The following is a 24441-nucleotide window of genomic DNA, read 5'->3' as shown; positions in this document are numbered from 1 at the left end:
AGGTTTAGTCTCATGCTAAGAGCTTGCCATTCTTCCAAGGATATATGGTGATCCCGTCGGGGCGGTTTGCTAGGCTGTATGTATTGTTGGCTGCTAGTGATTGGGGCTCCCTCTCGGTTGGGCATCCAGCTGTAGCAAGGGTTCTCTTTATTATGTCGTTGACCTCATTATATATATATATATATATATATATATATATATATATATATATATATATATATATATATATGTGCAAACAATCGCAGACGGGCGATCTTAACTATGCAGGACAAGCCACGGGGGAAGGGGTGAAAATCTTTAACTCAAGTACTTTCACACTTCTCAGTGCGTCATCAGGAGCTGTGCAATGTTGCAAGGGAGAACCAAAGCAGGGAGAGAGGTCTCAGAATAGCGTAGGTGTCACTGGCAACGGTTACCCTTAGTCTAAGGGTATGTATATATATATATATATATATATATATATATATATATATATATATATATATATATTATATATATATATATATGTATATATATATATATATATTATAATTATTGTAACCACGAACGAATAGTATTTAATCAATAACGATACTGCCGATACTGCTGAACACAACCCGCACATAGAAAAGAGGAGCTTACGACGACGTTTCGGTCCGACTTGGACCATTTACAAAGTCACACTAACGAGAAGAAGAGCAGGACGGGTATATATAGGCAGGAAGAGGTTGTGGTGGTGGTGGTGGTAGTAGTAGTAGTAGTAGTAGTAGTAGTAGTAGTAGTAGTAGTAGTACTGCCCTCCGCATCTGTGATCCTCAGTTCCTTCCAGCAGAAATTTCCACTCTTCATAATTCGTTTTCCCGTCTTGGCTACCCTTCCCATTTCATAGACTCTGCCCTCTCACGTGCTAAAAGCAATTTCTTCTCTCCCAAACTCTCTACTCCTGGGAACTCTTCTGTCCTCTGCCTTCCCTACATTTCCGGTCTTTCTAATCTCAACAATTCACTCCGTCCCTTAGACATCAAGCTTACTTTCCGCCAGACTAACACTCTTCGCACTAATCTCGTTCATACCTCTCCTCCCTCTACAGATGTTCCTGGTGTCTACTCTATTTCTTGCTTCTCCTGTCCTCTTCAATACTTTGGAGAAACTGGTCGATCTCCTTCTGACAGACTTAGGGAGCACAAAAATAGTGTTAGGCTTGCCGACACTAACAATGCTCTGCTCTGTCACGTCAGAGATCATAGCCATCCTATTGACTGGTCTTCTGCTAAAACTGTCTTCCCTATTTCTAACTTTAGCAGTCGCCGTCTAGTTGAATCTTCTCTAATACACAACTTTCCTTGTATGAATCTTAGTCCTGGCTTCGTCTCTGTAGATGCCTTCCTCTCCCACTACTTTGTAAAATGCTCCAATCTTCAGAACACCCGTGACTTAACCTGATTCCTCCTTTTTTCTTCTTCTCCCTCTTCCCCTTTCCTCTTTCCTTTTTTCTCCTCTGGATTGTCTTTCTTTCTTCTGTCTCGTGTTTCTGTTCCTTCATTATTTATTTCATCACTTCCCCTTCTTCCCCACCTCTGTGTACTTGCTCTCCCTCTGTGGGCACCTAGCTCCCTTGCAGTGCTCCCCTTTCTTTGTATTTGACTGGCTCCTCCTCCTTAATTCCCCACTACTACTACTACTACCACTACCACTACTACTACTACTATTACTACCACCAACACTACCTCTTCCTGCCTATACATACCCGTCCTGCTCTACTTCTCGTTAGTGTGACTTTGTAAATGGTCCAAGTCGGACCGAAACGTCGTCGTAAGCTCCTCTCTTCTATGTGCGGGTTATTTGTGTATCGTTCCAGTCACGGCATTGTGCCTTTTTTGTTATTTAATGCTGCTAAAACAACGCGGTCCAAGGCACTGAGTCTCGGTGGGCGTCACTGCATCTTGACAGATACTGCAACACAGGAGACATCGCTGCAGCTGAGCTGTGACGCAACAGGGTACAGTCTCCTCTGAAACAGAGAAGCAGTAATCGTGGAGTAGTCACTGCAGGGTTCACTCAACCTGGGGCACAAACTGCTGGTGCCCTCGAGTGAGGCATCGTCAGAACTCGGCAACTGGGCAGGGCTTCTTCTGGCAAGTGACTCAGGAGGACATTTCTCGACTGGTACTGTCACTGGGGCTGTCACTGCCGACGAGTGTGGAATGAGTCGTAGCAGGGACGACTCAGGCAAAACATCTTTGAGTCGCAGCAGCATACACCGTAACTGGAGTGAGCACATTAGCAGTGAAAGAAACATCATCTTCGTGCAAGCTGCTCGCTGAAGCTGTAACATGAGTCAGTTGTCTGAATCATCCCTGCCACGACTCACTCCACACTAGCTTTCGGTGACAACCCTGGCAACAGTACCAGTCAAGAAATGTCCTCCTGAGTCACATGCCAGAAGTCCTGCCCAGTTACCAAGTGCTGACGATGCCTCACTCAAGGGCACCAGCAGGTTGTGCCCCAGGTTGAGTGAACCCTGCAGCAACTACTCCACGATGACTGCTTCACAGTTCCAGAGGAGACCGTACCCTGTTACGTCACAGCTCAGACAGAGCGATGTCTCCTGTGTTTAGTGGTCCTGTGAGTTAGAGCATCATGTGATTTTTGCTCACCGTCAGGTGGGCCAAAACGACACGTGTTCGAGTCCTCGTCTAGTCGCAGTGTTGTTTATATATATATATATATATATATATATATATATATATATATATATATATATATATATATATATACGTCGTGCTGAATATGTAAAACTGGTCAATTAGCAAGAACTCATTTAAAATTAAGTCCTTTCTAAAAAATTTTCTTATACGTTTAAAGATATATTTTTTTCATTAATGTTGATGTAAAAATTTATAATTTTGCACGAAAAGGAACTTAGAAAACTTACCTAACCTTATTATAACAAGCGCAATTTATTTTAGTCTAACCCAACTAAATATATTTTAGATTTGTGTACAGTAATTTAATACTAAACACAGTGAAATATATGTTTTTCGTTAGGTTCAGAATGATTTTGGCGAAATTATTGCATACACAAATTTTCAGGTAGTAGGTTGGTAGACAGCAACCACCCAGGGAAGTACTACCGTCCTGCCAGATGACTGTGAAACAAAAACCTGTAACTGTTTTGCATGATGGTAGGATTGCTGGTTTTCTTTTTCTGTCTCTGTCTCATAAACACGCTAAGATAACAGGGATATCTTGCTACTCCTACTTACACTTTGGTCACACTTCACAGACACGCACATGCATATATATATATACATACATCTAGGTTTTTCTCCTTTTTCTAAATAGCTCTTGTTCTTTTTTATTTCTTCTATTGTCCATGGGGAAGTGGAAAAGAATCTTTCCTCCGTAAGCCATGCGTGTCGTATGAGGCGACTAAAATGCCGGGAGCAATGGGCTAGTAACCCCTTCTCCTGTATACAATTACTAAAAAAGAGAAGAAGAAAAACTTTATAAAACTGGGTTGCTTAAATGTGCGTGGATGTAGTGCGGATGACAAGAAACAGATGATTGCTGATGTTATGAATGAAAAGAAGTTGGATGTCCTGGCCCTAAGCGAAACAAAGCTGAAGGGGGTAGGAGAGTTTCAGTGGGGGGAAATAAATGGGATTAAATCTGGAGTATCTGAGAGAGTTAGAGCAAAGGAAGGGGTAGCAGTAATGTTAAATGATCAGTTATGGAAGGAGAAAAGAGAATATGAATGTGTAAATTCAAGAATTATGTGGATTAAAGTAAAGGTTGGATGCGAGAAGTGGGTCATAATAAGCGTGTATGCACCTGGAGAAGAGAGGAATGCAGAGGAGAGAGAGAGATTTTGGGAGATGTTAAGTGAATGTATAGGAGCCTTTGAACCAAGTGAGAGAGTAATTGTGGTAGGGGACTTGAATGCTAAAGTAGGAGAAACTTTTAGAGAGGGTGTGGTAGGTAAGTTTGGGGTGCCAGGTGTAAATGATAATGGGAGCCCTTTGATTGAACTTTGTATAGAAAGGGGTTTAGTTATAGGTAATACATATTTTAAGAAAAAGAGGATAAATAAGTATACACGATATGATGTAGGGCGAAATGACAGTAGTTTGTTGGATTATGTATTGGTAGATAAAAGACTGTTGAGTAGACTTCAGGATGTACATGTTTATAGAGGGGCCACAGATATATCAGATCACTTTCTAGTTGTAGCTACACTGAGAGTAAAAGGTAGATGGGATACAAGGAGAATAGAAGCATCAGGGAAGAGAGAGGTGAAGGTTTATAAACTAAAAGAGGAGGCAGTTAGGGTAAGATATAAACAGCTATTGGAGGATAGATGGGCTAATGAGAGCATAGGCAATGGGGTCGAAGAGGTATGGGGTAGGTTTAAAAATGTAGTGTTAGAGTGTTCAGCAGAAGTTTGTGGTTACAGGAAAGTGGGTGCAGGAGGGAAGAGGAGCGATTGGTGGAATGATGATGTAAAGAGAGTAGTAAGGGAGAAAAAGTTAGCATATGAGAAGTTTTTACAAAGTAGAAGTGATGCAAGGAGGGAAGAGTATATGGAGAAAAAGAGAGAAGTTAAGAGAGTGGTGAAGCAATGTAAAAAGAGAGCAAATGAGAGAGTGGGTGAGATGTTATCAACAAATTTTGTTGAAAATAAGAAAAAGTTTTGGAGTGAGATTAACAAGTTAAGAAAGCCTAGAGAACAAATGGATTTGTCAGTTAAAAATAGGAGAGGAGAGTTATTAAATGGAGAGTTAGAGGTATTGGGAAGATGGAGGGAATATTTTGAGGAATTGTTAAATGTTGATGAAGATAGGGAAGCTGTGATTTCATGTATAGGGCAAGGAGGAATAACATCTTGTAGGAGTGAGGAAGAGCCAGTTGTGAGTGTGGGGGAAGTTCGTGAGGCAGTAGGTAAAATGAAAGGGGGTAAGGCAGCCGGGATTGATGGGATAAAGATAGAAATGTTAAAAGCAGGTGGGGATATAGTTTTGGAGTGGTTGGTGCAATTATTTAATAAATGTATGGAAGAGGGTAAGGTACCTAGGGATTGGCAGAGAGCATGCATAGTTCCTTTGTATAAAGGCAAAGGGGATAAAAGAGAGTGCAAAAATTATAGGGGGATAAGTCTGTTGAGTGTACCTGGTAAAGTGTATGGTAGAGTTATAATTGAAAGAATTAAGAGTAAGACGGAGAATAGGATAGCAGATGAACAAGGAGGCTTTAGGAGGGGTAGGGGGTGTGTGGACCAGGTGTTTACAGTGAAACATATAAGTGAACAGTATTTAGATAAGGCTAAAGAGGTCTTTGTGGCATTTATGGATTTGGAAAAGGCGTATGACAGGGTGGATAGGGGGGCAATGTGGCAGATGTTGCAAGTGTATGGTGTAGGAGGTAGGTTACTGAAAGCAGTGAAGAGTTTTTACGAGGATAGTGAGGCTCAAGTTAGAGTATGTAGGAAAGAGGGAAATTATTTCCCAGTAAAAGTAGGCCTTAGACAAGGATGTGTAATGTCACCGTGGTTGTTTAATATATTTATAGATGGGGTTGTAAGAGAAGTAAATGCGAGGGTCTTGGCAAGAGGCGTGGAGTTAAAAGATAAAGAATCACACACAAAGTGGGAGTTGTCACAGCTGCTCTTTGCTGATGACACTGTGCTCTTGGGAGATTCTGAAGAGAAGTTGCAGAGATTGGTGGATGAATTTGGTAGGGTGTGCAAAAGAAGAAAATTAAAGGTGAATACAGGAAAGAGTAAGGTTATGAGGATAACAAAAAGATTAGGTGATGAAAGATTGAATATCAGATTGGAGGGAGAGAGTATGGAGGAGGTGAACGTATTCAGATATTTGGGAGTGGACGTGTCAGCGGATGGGTCTATGAAAGATGAGGTGAATCATAGAATTGATGAGGGAAAAAGAGTGAGTGGTGCACTTAGGAGTCTGTGGAGACAAAGAACTTTGTCCTTGGAGGCAAAGAGGGGAATGTATGAGAGTATAGTTTTACCAACGCTCTTATATGGGTGTGAAGCGTGGGTGATGAATGTTGCAGCGAGGAGAAGGCTGGAGGCAGTGGAGATGTCGTGTCTGAGGGCAATGTGTGGTGTGAATATAATGCAGAGAATTCGTAGTTTGGAAGTTAGGAGGAGGTGCGGGATTACCAAAACTGTTGTCCAGAGGGCTGAGGAAGGGTTGTTGAGGTGGTTCGGACATGTAGAGAGAATGGAGCGAAACAGAATGACTTCAAGAGTGTATCAGTCTGTAGTGGAAGGAAGGCGGGGTAGGGGTCGGCCTAGGAAGGGTTGGAGGGAGGGGGTAAAGGAGGTTTTGCATGCGAGGGGCTTGGACTTCCAGCAGGCATGCGTGAGCGTGTTTGATAGGAGTGAATGGAGACAAATGGTTTTTAATACTTGACGTGCTGTTGGAGTGTGAGCAAAGTAACATTTATGAAGGGATTCAGGGAAACCGGCAGGCCGGACTTGAGTCCTGGAGATGGGAAGTACAGTGCCTGCACTCTGAAGGAGGGGTGTTAATGTTGCAGTTTAAAAACTGTAGTGTAAAGCACCCTTCTGGCAAGACAGTGATGGAGTGAATGATGGTGAAAGTTTTTCTTTTTCGGGCCACCCTGCCTTGGTGGGAATCGGCCAGTGTGATAATAATAATAAAAAAACAAATTTTCACTTGTCCTATATGGCAAGATGAGCGTTGCTATTTAAGCCAAGACCGCAAGTTCTGCCTATTCGGCACGACATATATATATATATATTTATATATATATATATATATATATATTATATATATATATATATATATATATATATATATATATATATATATATATATATAGATATGTTGTGTATCTTTATACGTATATGCTTCTAAACTGTTGTATTCTGAGCACCTCTGCAAAAGCAGTGATAATGTGTGTGTGGTGAAAGTGTTGAATGATGATGAAAGTATTTTCTTTTTGGGGATTTTCTTTCTTTTTTGGGTCACCCTGCCTCGGTGAGAGACGACCGACTTGTTGAATATATATATATATATATATATAGGTGGGGTCCACCTAGTGCAATAGCTTGTATCTTATTTATAAACTTTATATATAATCAAGATATAATGGGAAGGAGAACAACATAGATGACATCTCAAAGCCTACATCTCCACTATTTCATCCAGCTCCTCATGTGGAGGCACTGGTTAGATAAGTACACTTTCCTGAATGATAATGATAAAGACGATTTCCAGCACCCTCTTCCTGGTATCACATTCATAGTTACTGTAGCAGTGTCCACATTGGCTGTTGATGAGTGGATAAATCCATTATATTTTGCCCCAAAGGAGCATATAATTGAGCATATCACATTGATCACATGTGATGCCGATGGAAACTCACTGGTGTTTTGGGGTTGACACTCAAATTTCGGCCTCTAAGGTGGGGAATATTGTTCTGACATTAACGTAAACACTGCAGCGTCTTGGGGCAAATGAAAGGGAAATGAAACCTGCTTGACTCATAGCTGGAGTCCTGTGTCGTTGGTGTGACACGAGGCCGATATCGTTGTTTTGATAGTAGACTGACGGTGTCTCGGGGAATGTTGCACTAATGTTCGCCACAGCACGTCAGGAATGTTATTTCCTAATTACACCGGTTCACTATTGTCATCAGTATCACTCACTTATGAGTTTCGTGGAATTATCTACAGTAGGGAGAAAGCTAAATAACATTGTATACTTCATCACTCCCAACGTTCAATCAAGAAAGTCACACACAGACGCTATAAAGACTACATGATTAGTTCTACTGAGAATTTCCTGACTCGTATAAAAGAACCAATCTAACTTCCTACTTTCCTGAGACTGTCAGAATGAGCAAGAGTAAAGAATGCACTGGTCACTACTGTCTCTTTGTCTTTTAGCGATAAGGTGGCAATGCCCTCTGTGACACACACGCCTTGTTCGTTCCTTGAAACAATCTGCCCCAGCAGCCCTCCTAGCTCCCTCATTCGTCTTGCGCACAGAAAATGCTGAGCTCAGCTTTATGTACCTTCCTTGCTACATATTGCAACAAGGATTAACACAAGAGGGCTGATTCCTTGTTGTTTAGTAGTGGGCTAATAGTTATAATACACCTGACATGTAGATTAAGTTGGGCACAAGTTTTCCATTAATTTTTCTGCTATGGGGAAAGAGTAATTGCTCTCGTTTAACCCTCATTGTGCAATTGCTCAGAAATTTTAGCAAGAAGAGACGTGCATGGTATGGTACATACATGTGGGTCTAATAAAGATGTTGTAGGACAAATATCGTCGAGGATTATGCACTGATGTGGTAACAGGAATGATTAATAAGGATTCAGAGGTTGTTACTTTATTTGGGGTCTTGTACACAGGCAGTGTGCTTAAGTTGCCAGGTCTGGAGAGCCATGCCCGTGAGTGACGGAGTAAACACTTGTTGACTGAATAACATCAGCTGCCAGAGTGAGGCAGAGTGAGCGTGATGCAGGCTGTGGTTGGTAGGCCTGGCAGCACCATCATGGCACAGAATATGAACCCAGATGGGCATACATCACTTGGCCACCTACCCATGGTAGTCATCGACTAAGATTGACTGAAAAAAAATCTCAGTCTTTCTATCTCAGGAACAGGGCACAGAACACACAATAGACAAGTATATATACATGTGGACATGGACAAAAAAAAAATCCTGAAGGGAGGGAAGAAAAAAAAGGAGGGTGTGCAAAATATTGTAGTCCAAGGTAGTGAGCCTCGGCTGGTGTCATTGCACACCTTCCTTCTTCTGGACAGGTACTGCAACACAGGAGACATCGCTGCGGCTGAGCTATGACATAACAGGATACGCTCTCCTCTGGAACGGTGAAACAGTCACCGTGGAGTAGTCACTGCAGGGTTCACTCAACCTGGGGCACAACCTGCTAGTGCCCTTGAGTAAGGCATCGTCAGTACTTGGCAACTGGGCAGGACTTCTTCTGGCAAGCGACTCAAGAAGGCATTTCTCGACTGGTAGTGTTGCTGGGGCTGTCACTGCAGGCAAGCGTGGAGTGAGTCGTGGCAGGGAAGACTCAGAAAAAACGTCTTGGAGTCGTAGTAGCATACACAGTAACTGGAGTGAGTGGGCTAGCAGTCATAGTGACATCATACTGAAGCCATAACACGAGTCAGACAGTTGCCTGCCATCAGGACTACTGTGGCTTGATGATGTCATCCTCTCGACAGAGTTCGAGTCACAACAGAGGTTTGTCTAAGCATCCTCAGATTGGTTTTCTACACGTAACTGCACTCTGACGGTCAGGAGGTGGAGTGAAACGAGTCTTAATGGGAAGTCTAGAAGGACGACTCAGGCATAGTGTCCATGAGCGGCGAGCATAAGAACTTTCTGTACAGGGGGGGGGGGGCTCAGAAGCTCGTAAGCTGATGCCTAGACTGACTAGTGTCAGTTGTTGAATGATCACAATGCGGTGACATGTAACACGAAGATGTTACCAATGGTCGGGCTCAGGCCACACTGTGATCTATATACATATCTGGGTTCAGACCACACTGTGATCTACACACACATCTGGGCTCAGACCACACATCGGGACACACGGAAAACTGCACACACCCACACTGCACGTGCAGCTACAACATGGTTTTCACTAGCAAATGATGCCTTTCTTTGCAAAAATCGACACTAAAACATTCACGAATATGTGAGAACACTAGTAAGGAACACTGACTGAGAGGACTTTTAACACGTGACATATCTTCTCTCAATCCTTCTCGACAATACTGCGACAAAGTGCTCACTGTGAAACTAGTAACATCAGGGTAGAGGTCCAGGGTGACATTGCAAGGTGATGTCAGGCAGACGTCCTGGGTGACATCGGGCAGACGTCCTGGAGAGACATCGGGCAGACGTCCTGGAGAGACATCGCGAGGTGACATCAGGCAGCAGACACCAGCACATGGCTTTGGACATCTGGCTTGGTTACCCATGTGGCTCGCTCCACGTGGCTTGTAGATCCACGTGGCCTTATCCACATGTGGCTTCGTGATCCACATTCCTTCGAGTGACCTCAGGCACTCAGATACACAGCTCTGGCAAGAATTCAAACTGAACTCAAAGATAAACAGCAGAGAGGGTGTGAGAGTGTAGTGTTGTATGGTGGTATTGGTGAGCGTGGGTGTTGTATGGTGGTAGTGGTGAGCGTGGGTGGTGTATGGCGAGGGTAGATCAGGTCACTTCCTCCGCACCCCACATACCCACTTAGAGAATCAATCACACTGGATGCAGAGCACCACACAAACTCACCTCTGACTTGCTGAAATAGCAGTGCTGAGCTGAACACATCAGCAGAAACATATAGGTGACGCTGAGTACGTGACTGAAGAGCGCAGGATGCTGTGGTGACCCAGGTGATGCCACGAAGATTTCTCGAAGAAAATTCAGCAAATTTCGGTCTGGATCCTGCTGATTCTATGTCTGAATAATGAAACTTGTAGACACGACTTCTGGGCAACTCGTAGAGAGACAGATGCTTCTTGTATGGGGCGATGAAGTGGAGACAACATTTTCGGCTTCCTTCCTCTCTCCGGGCAACACAACTTGCTTCAGCAACCGCTTCCACCATTTATCGTCGAGGATTATGCGTTGATCTGGTAGTGGAAATGAATGATAAGGTTTCGGAGGCTTGTTACTTTATTTGGGGTCTTGTATATAGGCAGTGTGTTTAAGTTGCCCAGGCCCAGAGGGTCACTTCCGTAAGACTGAGTGACGTTGGCTGCACTACCCTCCTGTTCCTTGGATCATACCTAATTACCATTCGTTCCGCAGGTGCTGTATGTAAACCACAGTAATAGTAACAACAGAAACAACAGCGACAACAATAATAATAATAATAATAATAATAATAATAATAATAATAATAATACAGAGCTCCCTGTCTCTATATGGACAGGTGGTGTTGTGAGGCAACACAAGTGTCATAGCTGCAATAGTGGCTTTGATATGTATGTGAACACTGATTAATCACATGATGTGAGGCAGAATTGCATTGATTAATTAGTAAGTACTGGTAGTCTAGGATTACTACTATATTATTCACTGGTAAGCGCTAAACCTAGAAGGGTCTTGCAGAGGCATGGGATTAGGAGAGTGAGAGCTGCTATAATTCCTGGGATCAAGAGCTCTTTGCCGGTATCAGCGCAACCCTTGTTCAGCATGAAGGAGAAGCAGGGGAAGTCAGGAATAGTAAACGAATATACACCTAACATTTTTCACTGTTTCTGTCTCCATGTTGGTTTCCTCAATTTATAAATAAGTGTACCGGAACTATAGCCGGGTCTATACACCCACATCGTCCTTGTCAGAGTTCAAAGGGTTGGAACATGTAGCGTTACACATACAATTAAATACTTAATATGATGAAAGAATGAAGCATTTCCTAGTGTTGCTGATAGAATACGTGAAATTGCTGCGTGGTGATTAAAGCATTGCTGTCTCTTTAGAATTTCTAGAATACATAACTCATGGGACAAGTAAGCAAGTAAGTCAAGATGGACTCTAATAAGAGTCACATAAAAATGTTTGTACTGCGTGAACTATATCACGCTAAGATAGAGCAGCATTTTCCGTCACACTGTGATCATCTACTCCCCACTTCCCAAGAAACTAATCATATACAACTCTCATCTTCGAATACATGCACTTTCTATACTCGGAGTTGTGGAACAAATACACGACCTGCAGAGAAAAAATATCACAAACTACGCTGATGGCTCTCTTAACCCTGACAGTGGGAGAGCACGAAGTACTACTGTTATTATATACCATCCTGATGGTACTGAGGTTTATTAGAATTAGAAATTGCAAACTGACCTGTTTCCTATATTTGTTGCTCCTAAGTTTATGGAAATTACGACCTCGGATAGTTCAATTGTAACCGACTCCCTTTCTTCATTACTTGTTCTGAATAGCCCAAGACCTGAATGTATCATGCTTATGTATGAAGCTAGGCACTGATATGCACAAATTAGTTAGAAAGGGATTACAGTCAATCTTCTGTGGCTTTCCTCTCATATAGACCTAGATGATCATTATAGAGAATGTGGAGCATTATTTTGTTTTTCAAGCAGAGGTTAAAGAAACATTATCAGAATGGAACTAGCAAGCAAGTTCGAAAAAAGTCACGTCAAGCATATCTATAAAGAAAGTAAATAGGTCAGTAGATTGCAAAATATTGTTATTGTTGGATTAAGGCTAGGCTATAAGCAGCTGTTTGGCAATACAGTTGGTATGGAGATGCGAATGTCATAAAATGCAAAGTGTGAGGACAGATACAGTGTCATACACTCGAGTATTATATCGCAGAGTGTCCAAACATCCAACTTCTCAGAGACACCTCCATGCAAACCTCTAAGGTTACGGCAAAACACCTCATTTATGATAAAGTATTTGAAATCTTCATATTGTCCAAATTTTGCGTCAACTAGATGAATGAGCTGACTTTATTGAGGAGATTGCAAACCAGTTATAAGCAAAAAAAATTAAGACTATATTCCATACTGTATTGTGTGCATTAGCTATGTGATGTAATTGTAATATATGAATGACTAATATTTATTTTTGTTAATGCAACAGTGCCTATTACACTTAGAAGCTTCACCATACGTAATGGTGAAGCTTCCAACGTATAACAGAAAAGAACATTCATGGAAAGTTGGTGAACGTGCACCATCTCCACTATATTCTGTTACTTTTTCTCTTGTTTTTACACTGTTCAATTTACAGGCCAAGACGAAATGGTGTATTGATTCCGGCTCAGACTACCACCATCCACGAAAAACCTCACTTCTACTGCTTGCATCTTACCTCCAGGAGTGCATATATTAACTATAACCTCTTTTTTTTATTTACTAGCGCTCATCATTGCATGCTAATAGCTGATATCCCTCCTCAGCTCAATTCAAAGCTCAGTTCCATTTAAGATATGCTACCACCTACCTTCCCTCCTAAGGATGGGATGCACAAAAGTCGGCTAACATTCAGGCACCGACATACTGCTAGGTGAGCAGGACCAACAACTGTAATAGGCTACGATAATTAACAGTTTTTCTTTGATCTTCACAGGTGTTCCGTCGTTGAGATACGCGTTCCTGAGAATGAGAAATATCTGATTACCTGGCAGCCTTGAAAGCCGCCGACACATATTTACAGTTGTTCTAAACCAGTGGTTCTTATCCTTGTTGGAAGTACCGAACCCCGCAAGTTTCTTCCCTGCATTCACTGAACCCTTCGTAATTTGAATAATGAAATATTATTTCTTCAAAATATGACTTCAGTCAAAACTACAAATCAATATGATTTTTGCTGTTGCCTTTCAGAGACAAGTTCAGAAATGTGCGGCTTCACCTTGGCAAGTGTCACTCTCTATCATTTTTGCAACAAAGTCTGTTCCTTTTCTTCGTTTTGATGTCTACCATCCTCGAAAAGGATTGCACGTAAAGATACACTGTAACAAACGGCGTTGTAACACACAGACACTGTGTGTGTCGTGTGTGTGTCGTGTGTGTGTCGTGTGTGTGTCGTGTGTGTGTCGTGTGTGTGTCGTGTGTGTGTCGGGTGTGTGTCGGGTGTGTGTCGGGTGTGTGTCGTGTGTGTGTGTGTGTGTGTGTGTGTGTGTGTGTGTGTGCTCACCTAGTTGTACTCAGTTGTGGTTGCAGGGGTCGAGTCATAGCTCCTGGCCCCACCTCTTCACTGTGTGTGTGTGTGTGTGTGTGTGTGTGTGTGTGTGTGTGTGTGTGTGTGTGTGTGTGTGTGTGTGTGTGACCTCCGCCGAACTCCAGAGACTGACTCACCGAAGCTCTGGGGTTCGATCGAACAAAGGTTAAGAACCACTGTTCTAAACCGAAAGCTATATCTCTACAGGTGTTATGAGAGTATTGGTGGAGAGTTGGAAGAGTTGCAAAGTGCTGCATATATATGTTGGAGTGTTACAGAAGTGAGGCAATGTTGGAGAAGTGGGACGGTATTGGAACTGGGCAGTGTTAGAGGAATGGAGCAGTGTTGGGAGAGGGAGGTAAGATTAAAGCTTGACGATGTGTGTGTAACATTTATAAGACATTATAAGATAGGTGGTGGGACTCATTATCACCTATTCTTCACCTACAGGTTCCAGCGCAGGAGTGAAGCTAGGGAGGCACTTGAATGTTCTGCTAGTCCTGCTGCTGACTACCCTCACCGCCCACCAGCGCTACGCCCTCACCTAATCACCTCCTGAAAGTTACTGTTCACCTGCACTACGCCCTCACCTAAGCACCTGCTGATAGTCACTGCCCACCTTCACCATTCTCCCGCCGAACCATGTCAGGTACTTCGCGAAGCAACGCTGCTGGACTGGTCAAGTAGAGGATTGGCGATTTGGTAAAACAGCAGACGAGTAAACGAATAAACTGGTGAACATGGTGAACAGGTGAACTTATGCAGTGATAAACTGGCTAACAGATGATATAATATACTGGCCGATATGTGACTTAGGTGTGTTGGGAGGCTGGCTAAAGTCATGAAATTGTGAAAACTGGTGAATACCGAGCTGGTATACTATTGGTGGTTAACCAGAGTGCTCATGAAAACTGGCTAAGTGGAAAAAAAAACTGCCTGAGTGAAGTGTTAAACATTCTCTTCAACTGACAAAGCTGTGAATTGACGGTGATAGGTGATTAACTGGGAAACTAAAACACTGCTAAAACTTTACGCTTGTTAACTGCTTGTTAAAAAGTGATGAAAAGATAACTCACAGAGTAACTGATGAAAAGACACATGTGCAACACTTGAGAACATTTATTTGAGAGAATTCCCTCTATTACAGAGACATGAGAAAGGAGACTTATGAGTCTATATCACTTTAATAAATCCTCTGGTGGGCGAAACGTCTCCCACATAAAAATACTCAGGTGTAGCACGTGTCTTGTTCATTACTTTGTCGGTATTTTATACCCTTGATCTAATTCGTCTAATAGTCGGGTGGAGATTTTAAAAATTCTAACATTCAAAGGCATTTGCTGTTACAAGTAAATTTTACGTATTTTTAAGCTATTTTAGGTATGCAAAGCTCTATAATGGCTGTTACCAAAATATCGATAGCCGTTTAACATCCAAAGTGGCGCATCGGAGATAGTCGCCGCAAACACGTCGTTTTGAGATAATTAAATTTCTGTTACGTATAAACGAGAACAATATACGAGTGTAAACTTAAGTGGAATTCAGAAATGCTAAAATACCACAAAAACAAATATGAAGAATTTATAAATACGTAATACGGGGAAATTTAAAAACTAAATAATTCTTGTTTAGTAGGATTAACGAGAAGTGCGAAGGACAACAAATTACCTCCATGAATAATGAAAATAATAATAATAAGTGCATTTAATATGTAGTAATTTCACCGTGCCTAATAATTAAGTACCGCCAATGTTATTTAAACATGCATCACTAAATAATATAAAGATTTCACTTATTATATTATTAACATTCATTAAAATTCATTACAGGAAGGCTATTTAGAATCATTTGTCTGTGTTGTTCATGTATTTATAGTACACTGCAGCTCGTCGGTGAAGCTTGTACACTGACAAACCGTGAGCAAAATAATCTGGATTTACGGCACTTACTTCGTAGTGCCATTCAACCTGTTTACACTGCATATCAGCATTTCTATGCAGTTGTCTGTGATGATACTAGGGCTTATCAGGATTCGAGCATATTTCCTTTCAAGTAACCTGGATGATTTCCTCGTGTCAACAATATGCTATTGCAGCTTATTCGCTGTATCTAGTAATTGAGAACGTAACTCTTTGCTGTGGTGCTTCTGGTTTTTTGGCTGTGGAGAGAGTAGACATCAAGCATTGTTACTTGTTTCCACAGAATTTGGCACATTGTGCAATACTCCTTACACTCCAGTTTATCAGTAGAGGCAACAGCTTCTTGTATGAGAATGTCTTCATTTTGGACAGAGAAATTTATGGTGTTTCTTGAACACTTCGCACAGCTGTTTTTTGTATGGTCGGTGATGTTGTGTCACAACTGATCAGAGCATGAAATGGAAATAGATTATGTGTCCATGTGAAATGAAACTGGCAGTGTACTTAATTTTGCTGGAATGAACTTCTGTTTCTGGCGTGTACCTACTAGTATCCATAGCTCAGGACAACCAGACTCCTCCACATGTGCAACGAGCAGCAGGAGGACGTCTGTGTCCCAGGCTCTGACAACAACATTAATGTGTATTGCATGGAACCTACTCTGGTGTCTGATTTTTTGTGCGTGATTTCCAGCATGTCCAAGAACGGGGACTAATTGACTCGACTAATTGTTACTTTTAACTTCACACTGGTCCGCAGATTCACCACTAACAACAACAGTCTTGTCTGAAGGGCATTAGTTTATAATTTCTTTGGAGAGAAGTAAAACCAGATCTGCCTTTTCCTTGATAATGACCATTTCCACGTAATTCCACAAGTAGTAGAGATTAGCAATGTCACACAGGGTTCCTCTGATGCAGAATGAAATTGTGTTTTGGAAGCAGTTAGAGTTTCACATACTCTTCAACATCATCAAATGACATTGATGAAATCTGTGCATGCAGCTCAAGATCATTTTCCTTGTTGTATTTGCCATAAATCTTAGGATGTTACTTTATGAACACACATGGATTTCTCGGAAGAGAGTGGCTCCAGCCTCAGTAGTTTAGAACCCTTCATATGTTTACCAGTGAGCTAAAGAAAGTTCGTGGCTATATGAAGACCACCAAGACGAATAATGACACTTTGTATTCAAGCAGCAGTGTGTGATGTACAGTGATGATTATGACCTGCTGATCACGCTGCAAGGATAAGTACACACAGCGATGAACTATTACGTTCAAGGTGTACATTTTGTTGGCAAACACTTGAAATATTGACAGGTAACTTACTGATGCTATCATTGGTCGAACTCAGGAACTAACTGAAGACTATAAATCCAGGTTTTATGTGAGACATCAGACTTGTCATGAAGAATGCACGATAAATCGCTCTAGCTGCCGTCGCACACGCTGGCTCATCCTCGGGTTTCTTGAACCAAGTGGGATCAAAATTTTCACACTTTATTTCGATTTACCTTTCCAAAGCGAAAGTGGGGAAGAGTGTTTTTATAAATGAAGGAACATTTAGTTGACGTCGTCTGCTCAGCCTCAGAATTTCTATCACATAAGTCGATCTTGATCCTTTCTGCCATACTTCTTAAACGGAGTGAAATGTTTACTGGCCGTCAAATGTTCACCTTCCAGTTCATAGTTCTCGGATTATTTTCTGTTAATGCTATAAAGAACTGAAGAATTTGATAAGTGATAATACTTCCAAGTTTAGAAAAAATAACTAATCTGGTATATTGATGCAGTGCACAACCCAGTCAAGTGTGGTTTCAAGGCTTGAGTTTAGGCTACCGAAGACACTGAACACAATGACTTAGCATTACTTAGCAGCGACTTTCGTCAAGGAGTTTTTATCCTCCGAATAAAATTCTCAAAAAAAAAAAAAAAAAGTGTAGAGACTGTGGCAGGATGCACACAATTGCACTATCTCTACCCTGAGTCCTGTGTGACTTTTGTGGATGATAAAGTCTCCAAGATAGGGAAGCTGTGATTTCGTGTATAGGACAAGGAGGAATAACATCTTGTAGGAGTGAGGAAGAGCCAGTAGTGAGTGTGGGGGAAGTTCGTGAGGCAGTAGGTAAAATGAAAGGGGGTAAGGCAGCCGGGATTGATGGGATAAAGATAGAAATGTTAAAAGCAGGTGGGGATATAGTTTTGGAGTGGTTGGTGCAATTATTTAATAAATGTATGGAAGAGGGTGAGGTACCTAGGGATTGGCAGAGAGCATGCATAGTTCCTTTGTATAAAGGCAAAGGGGATAAAAGAGAGTGCAAAAATTATAGGGGGATAAGTCTGCTGAGTATACCTGGTAAAGTGTAGGGTAGAGTTATTATCGAAAGAATTAAAAGTAAGACGGAGAATAGGATAGCAGATGAACAAGGAGCCTTTAGGAAAGGTAGGGGGTGTGTGGACCAGGTGTTTACAGTGAAACATATAAGTGAACAGTATTTAGATAAGGCTAAAGAGGTCTTTGTGGCATTTATGGATTTGGAAAAGGCGTATGACAGGGTGGATAGGGGGGCAATGTGGCAGATGTTGCAAATGTATGGTGTAGGAGGTAGGTTACTGAAAGCAGTGAAGAGTTTTTACGAGGATAGTGAGGCTCAAGTTAGAGTATGTAGGAAAGAGGGAAATTTTTTCCCAGTAAAAGTAGGCCTTAGACAAGGATGTGTGATGTCACCGTGGTTGTTTAATATATTTATAGATGGGGTTGTAAGAGAAGTAAATGCGAGGGTCTTGGCAAGAGGTGTGGAGTTAAAAGATAAAGAATCACACACAAAGTGGGAGTTGTCACAGCTGCTCTTTGCTGATGACACTGTGCTCTTGGGAGATTCTGAAGAGAAGTTGCAGAGATTGGTGGATGAATTTGGTAGGGTGTGCAAAAGAAGAAAATTAAAGATGAATACAGGAAAGAGTAAGGTTATGAGGATAACAAAAAGATTAGGTGATGAAAGATTGAATATCAGATTGGAGGGAGAGAGTATGGAGGAGGTGAATGTATTCAGATATTTGGGAGTGGACGTGTCAGCGGATGGGTCTATGAAAGATGAGGTGAATCTTAGAATTGATGAGGGGAAAAGAATGAGTGGTGCACTTAGGAGTCTGTGGAGACAAAGAACTTTGTCCTTGGAGGCAAAGAGGGGAATGTATGAGAGTATAGTTTTACCAACGCTCTTATATGGGTGTGAAGCATAGGTGATGAAGGTTGCAGCGAGGAGAAGGCTGGAGGCAGTGGAGATGTCATGTCTGAGGGCAATGTGTGGTGTGAATATAATGCAGAGAATTCGTAGTTTGGAAGTTAGGAGGAGGTGCGGGATTACCAAAACTGTTGTCCAGAGGGCTGAGGAAGGGTTGTTGAGGTGGTTCGGACATGTAGAGAGAATGGAGCGAAATAGAATGACTTCAAGAGTGTATCAGTCTGTAGTGGAAGGAAGGCGGGGTAGGGGTCGGCCTAGGAAAGGTTGGAGAGAGGGGGTAAAGGAGGTTTTGTGTGCAAGGGGCTTGGACTTCCAGCAGGCATGCGTGAGCGTGTTTGATAGGAGTGAATGGAGACAAATGGTTTTTAATACTTGACGTGCTGTTGGAGTGTGAGCAAAGTAACATTTATGAAGGGGTTCAGGGAAACCGGCAGGCCGGACTTGAGTCCTGGAGATGGGAAGTACAGTGCCTGCACTCTGAAGGAGGGGTGTTAATGTTGCAGTTTAAAAACTGTAGTGTAAAGCACCCTTCTGGCAAGACAGTGATGGAGTGAATGATGGTGAAAGTTTTTCTTTTTCGGGCCACCCTGCCTTGGTGGGAATCGGCCAGTGTGATAAAAAAAAAAAAAGTCTCCAAGAATTTTTAGTCACACAGGTCCATGACAGCGTTATTCTCTGGTTGGTAAGCTGGAATTGTGAACATTTCATCAGAATCTTCTGATTCCACAAACTCGGTTAAAAGTATAACGAAAGTTTGGCTATCGCCATGACTCTTGTGAAGAGATGGAATAATTTTGACTGTATTTCCGAGAGGAATGGAGCTTTTCTTGGAATGAAAGCCTGCTACTTCTTGAGACTGAAATTTCAGTTTCCGATTCTTTCTTCTAGGCTTCAGTACCTGTTCCAGCAAAACCACCTTAATTAAATGTAAACATTGTTTTGTTTCAATTTGAGTTTTCCAACTGATCGGTTGAATGTCGCTAGGCAGGGCAAGTAGAATCTACCGTCAGCAATTGTTAGATCAGATACCCTAACAAAGTGGGTCCTGGCTCTGGTCGAACTGTGCACTTTCTATTTAATTTATCAATCATATTTTGTATGATTTACTGGGATATTCACACGAGAAGTGATCCGCAGACGCCTGTGACCACAGGTACGGGTATAATACCATCCAACTAGGGTTACCACTCATCCTGGTTGAATGGCTATACTCTTGCCTGTGGCCACAGGCGTCTGCAGAAAACTTATCAAGTGAGTATCCCAGTAAAACTATACAAAACATGTGCAGTTTCCAACTTCTACTTGCTCACTGTGAACGTTGCAACCCGTCTGGCCTTCTCTTTTGGGACCTCCTGGCAAAATAGGTACGAATTCCAGTCAATAGCCTGCACCATGCTTCCACCTAAAAACTCGTTAGTTCTCATGTTTGTTGATGGTGTTTCTGAAAGCTTTTCTGTATTTATCTACCGTCCTTTGATTTTCCCACTGTCTGATATTTATATAGCAGTTCCCATGCCAGACAATTTGTGTTAGATTCACATAGTCCAGACCATTTTTGAATTTGTCAATTGTTTTACATACTTGGCATCTCAGACCTTTCTGAGCCACACTCCGTTGAAGGACGAAGCTCTTCTTTCTTTGATTGCAAAGTCACACAGAATATGTTAAAAATAACAGTACACTGATAATTTACTTTTCAAATCCTACTGAAACGAGTATTAATACGATGTTGAATTTTTCGTTAGTAAAATACCAATAAAATATGTGTAAACTATAAACGTATTATTGGCTTTGTGAGAAGGGAGGGAGAGGATTATTATTATTATAATCAAGGGGGAAGCGCTATACAGCGCCTGGGGGGGAGGGATGTGGAAGGCATTCAGGCTTAATTTGGGGAACTGGAGCACAGATCCAATTCCCTAAATCAAGAGCCTCTCACGAACATCAAGGAACCTTCCTTGAGGGAGGGAGGGAGAGGAGACAGATTGAAAAGGATATTTCTTGATCTAGAGTTCTCTAACATACCTTCGGATGAGCCAGAGTGAGGAAATGATGTCTCTTATTTGAATTAACAGAATACAGGTGTAATTTAATTATGAAAATTTACTGCTTTAGACACGCTTTATTAAGTGATGATTTTAGACAATTTAGAATAAAAAAAAATCTGGTAACAGAATCGAATTCAGCATTCCCAAATTATCCTAAAACGACTTGTTACGAGCTTGTAAAAAATGCCTCGTTGACTTTTTTCCGAGAGTTTCCTTAATATCCCACCTGACTATGATAAAAGCTCCTTATATGGTGAACTAACAAATTATCTGACTACAACAACAACCAAAATCCCGAACCAGTCACACAGATAACCAAAATCCTTCCACCACCAGCCAATAACTTACGTTAGCTCCGAACTTCAAGTCCTAGAAACATCTGGACAAGAACATAAAGAAAAAAATCACAGTTTTCCAAAGCAGTAGTTAGTTAGTGATATAGTGTACAGAAACTGAATAATTACCTCCCTTATAAATAGAATGGCTCTGTACAAGCTCTGGGCCGCCTACATAGTGAAAAAATATTAGTGAGAATCAAGTTTCAGTGTGAGTTACGTCCTCAAACGTGTTAGGGAAGATAATGTTAACTTGTTTAAGTTATAATTCTACTCTGTTATCATTCCACACCGCCCAGTGATTAAATGTGTATATATATTATATATATGTATGCATATTGTGTATGTTTATGTACATTTAATTCATTAATATATGTAATTGTATAGAAGTACATATATATATACATATATATATATATATATATATATATATATATATATATATATATATATATATATATATATATATATATATATATATATATATATATATATATATATATATATATATATATATATATATATATATATATATATATATATATATATATATATATATATATATATAAAATATATATATATATATATATATATATATATATATATATATATATATATATATATATATATATATATATAGTATATATATATATGTCGTTCCGAATATGTAAAACTGGTCAATTAGCAAGAACTCATTCGAAATTAAGTCCTTTCTAAAATTTTCTCTTATACGTTTAAAGATATATTTTTTTTTATTAATGTTGATTTAAAAATTTATAATTTTGAACCAAAAGGAACTTAGAAAACTTACCTTACCTTATTATAACAAGAACAATTTATTTTAACCTAACCCAACTAAATATATTTTAGATTTGTTTACAGTAATTTAATACTAAACAAACACAGAGAAATATATTTTTTTCGTAAGGTTCAGAATGATTTTGACGAAATTATTGCATACACAAATTTTCACTTGTCCTATATGGCAAGATGAGCGTTGCTATTTAAGCCAAGATCGCAAGTTCTGCCTATTAGGCACGACATATATATATATATATATATATATATATATATATATATATATATATATATATATATATATTATTGTAACCACGAACGAGTGGTACTGAATCAATAACAGCACTGCAACTAGCCGAGGATTCAAACCCATGTCGTTTTTGCCCGCCGCATGGTGAGCGAGAATCACACATGATACTCTGGGTTAGAGCATCATGTGTGATTTTCGCTCACAAGAGGTGGGCCAAAACGACATGGGTTCGAATCCTCGGCTAGTCGCAGTGTTGTTATTGGTACATATGTGTGTGTGTGTGTGTGTGTGTGTGTATGTGTGTATGTGTGTGTGTATGTATATTGTACATACATATATACAACTATATAAATGAAAGTTATTACTTTGGTCTCTTCTCTGGGTTCTCGTTATACAAGGATACTAGAAAGTACACCGAGAAGAATTTGTCTGAAGTAGAGGTATAATGGAGCAACCATTGTTGAATCTGCTTACTAAGTAACCACAGCTGGAATGATTTCTGGCGTGGCAGATTCTAAGAAATTAAATTCTTAGCTGCAATTTTTATGGTGAATTATTTCAGCTGTGCCACAAATAACAGTGTCATATATTGTTTGGACAAAGCTGTAAATGCGCAGGGACAGTTTGTGCGTATCTCATGCATAATTTGCGTTCAATTAACCTATTCTTCGGAACTCTGTTGTAATTGTTTAACCAATATACGTCAAATAACTTTTTTGCGATACATAATAGAAAATATATTTCGAGTATTTTTTTTTTATTTACGTTGAATAATTAAATATGATTTGAGTTTGTGAGGAATTAATTTTAATGTCTGTTAATTTCCTGATTAAATGGAATAACCAAAGGATTTTTTTTGTCTTCTTTGTCAATATTTAACCTTCGGAGAAATTATGTTTTTGTCATGTTTTAATAATCATTGTAACAAATCTGTAACATTGTAACAATCATTTCAAGCTGAGATAACAATGATACATTCCTCCTTCCTATGTCTGGCTGACCATCAACTTTATCCCCATAACACCATATCTGATACTAAATATTTTATGGAATTTCTTCTGAAATAGTGCAGACAAGTCTCTGAATGAGTTCACTTCCAGTATACTGTACTCTAAATTTCAGGGATACTGCACTTTAAATAATTAGGATTGTTAACGAAAGGTGGTGAGTAAGAATATTTCCTGCTGTTGATGTTTTGAATTCGATACTTGTAACAACATTACTGAATTAGTTCTAAATATCACGAACATTCCCTCAGTTTTATTACTGTAAAAATTCTATCCACTTACCTGAAGCAAATCATCTCATCTGTGTTCATTTCGAGGAGCATCATGAATTCGAAATATTAAATGAATCTTGTGTTCTTGCTTGACTTTCTACAGCATCTTTAAAGTATTTTCCCATTTCCTGCTATAATGTTTCGGTAAATAGTCTCTCTCTCTCTCTCTCTCTCTCTCTCTCTCTCTCTCTCTCTCTCTCTCTCTCTCTCTCTCTCTCTCTCTCTCTCTCTCTCTCTCTCTGTACTTACCTATTTGTGGTTGCAGGGGTCGAGACATAACTCCTGGCCTTGCCTCTTCACTGGTCGCAACTAGGTCTTCTCTCTTTCCCTTATCCATGAGCTTAATCATACCTTGTCTTAAAGCTATGTATGGTTCCTGCCGCCACTACATCACTTGCCAAATTATTCCACTTATTGACACCTCTATGACTAAAGAAGTACTTCCTAACATCTCTCTGACTCATCTGAGTCTTCAACTTCTAATTGTGACCCCTTGTTTCTGTGCCTTATCTCTGGAACATCCTGTCTCTGTCTGTGTTTCTCTCTCCGTGTCTCTCTCTCTCTCTCTCTCTCTCTCTCTCTCTCTCTCTCTCTCTCTCTCTCTCTCTCTCTCTCTCTCTCTCTCTCTCTCTCATTCCTCTCTCTCTCTGACAATAAAACAAGCAACACACCACCTTTCCTGAGTCAATACATGACTGACCTTGGATTTATCCGACTGGTGCCACATAGTGGAAAGGTTTAACAGTAGATCATATTGACGGTCTCTCTCTCTCTCTCTCTCTCTCTCTCTCTCTCTCTCTCTCTCTCTCTCTCTCTCTCTTTCACTGACAACAACATAAGCAAC

General features: G+C 40.5%; 1 non-coding gene across 1 annotated transcript in view; it reads left to right on the top strand.

Moving 5' to 3' along the window:
• LOC128684166 (uncharacterized) overlaps nt 1–20724 on the top strand; it is a 118592-nt gene extending 97868 nt beyond the window's left edge. Inside the window, exon 6 of the transcript XR_011392575.1 lies at nt 14172–20724. This is a non-coding gene — a transcript (uncharacterized protein). The remainder of the gene's footprint in view (nt 1–14171) is intronic.
• The last annotated feature ends 3717 nt before the right edge of the window (nt 20725–24441 follow it).

The sequence above is a fragment of the Cherax quadricarinatus genome, chromosome 2, assembly GCF_038502225.1.
Source record: "Cherax quadricarinatus isolate ZL_2023a chromosome 2, ASM3850222v1, whole genome shotgun sequence".
Lineage (NCBI taxonomy): Eukaryota > Metazoa > Arthropoda > Malacostraca > Decapoda > Parastacidae > Cherax > Cherax quadricarinatus.
The sequence above is the reverse complement of the archived record's forward strand: the minus strand, read 5'-3'. Positions and strand labels throughout refer to the sequence as shown.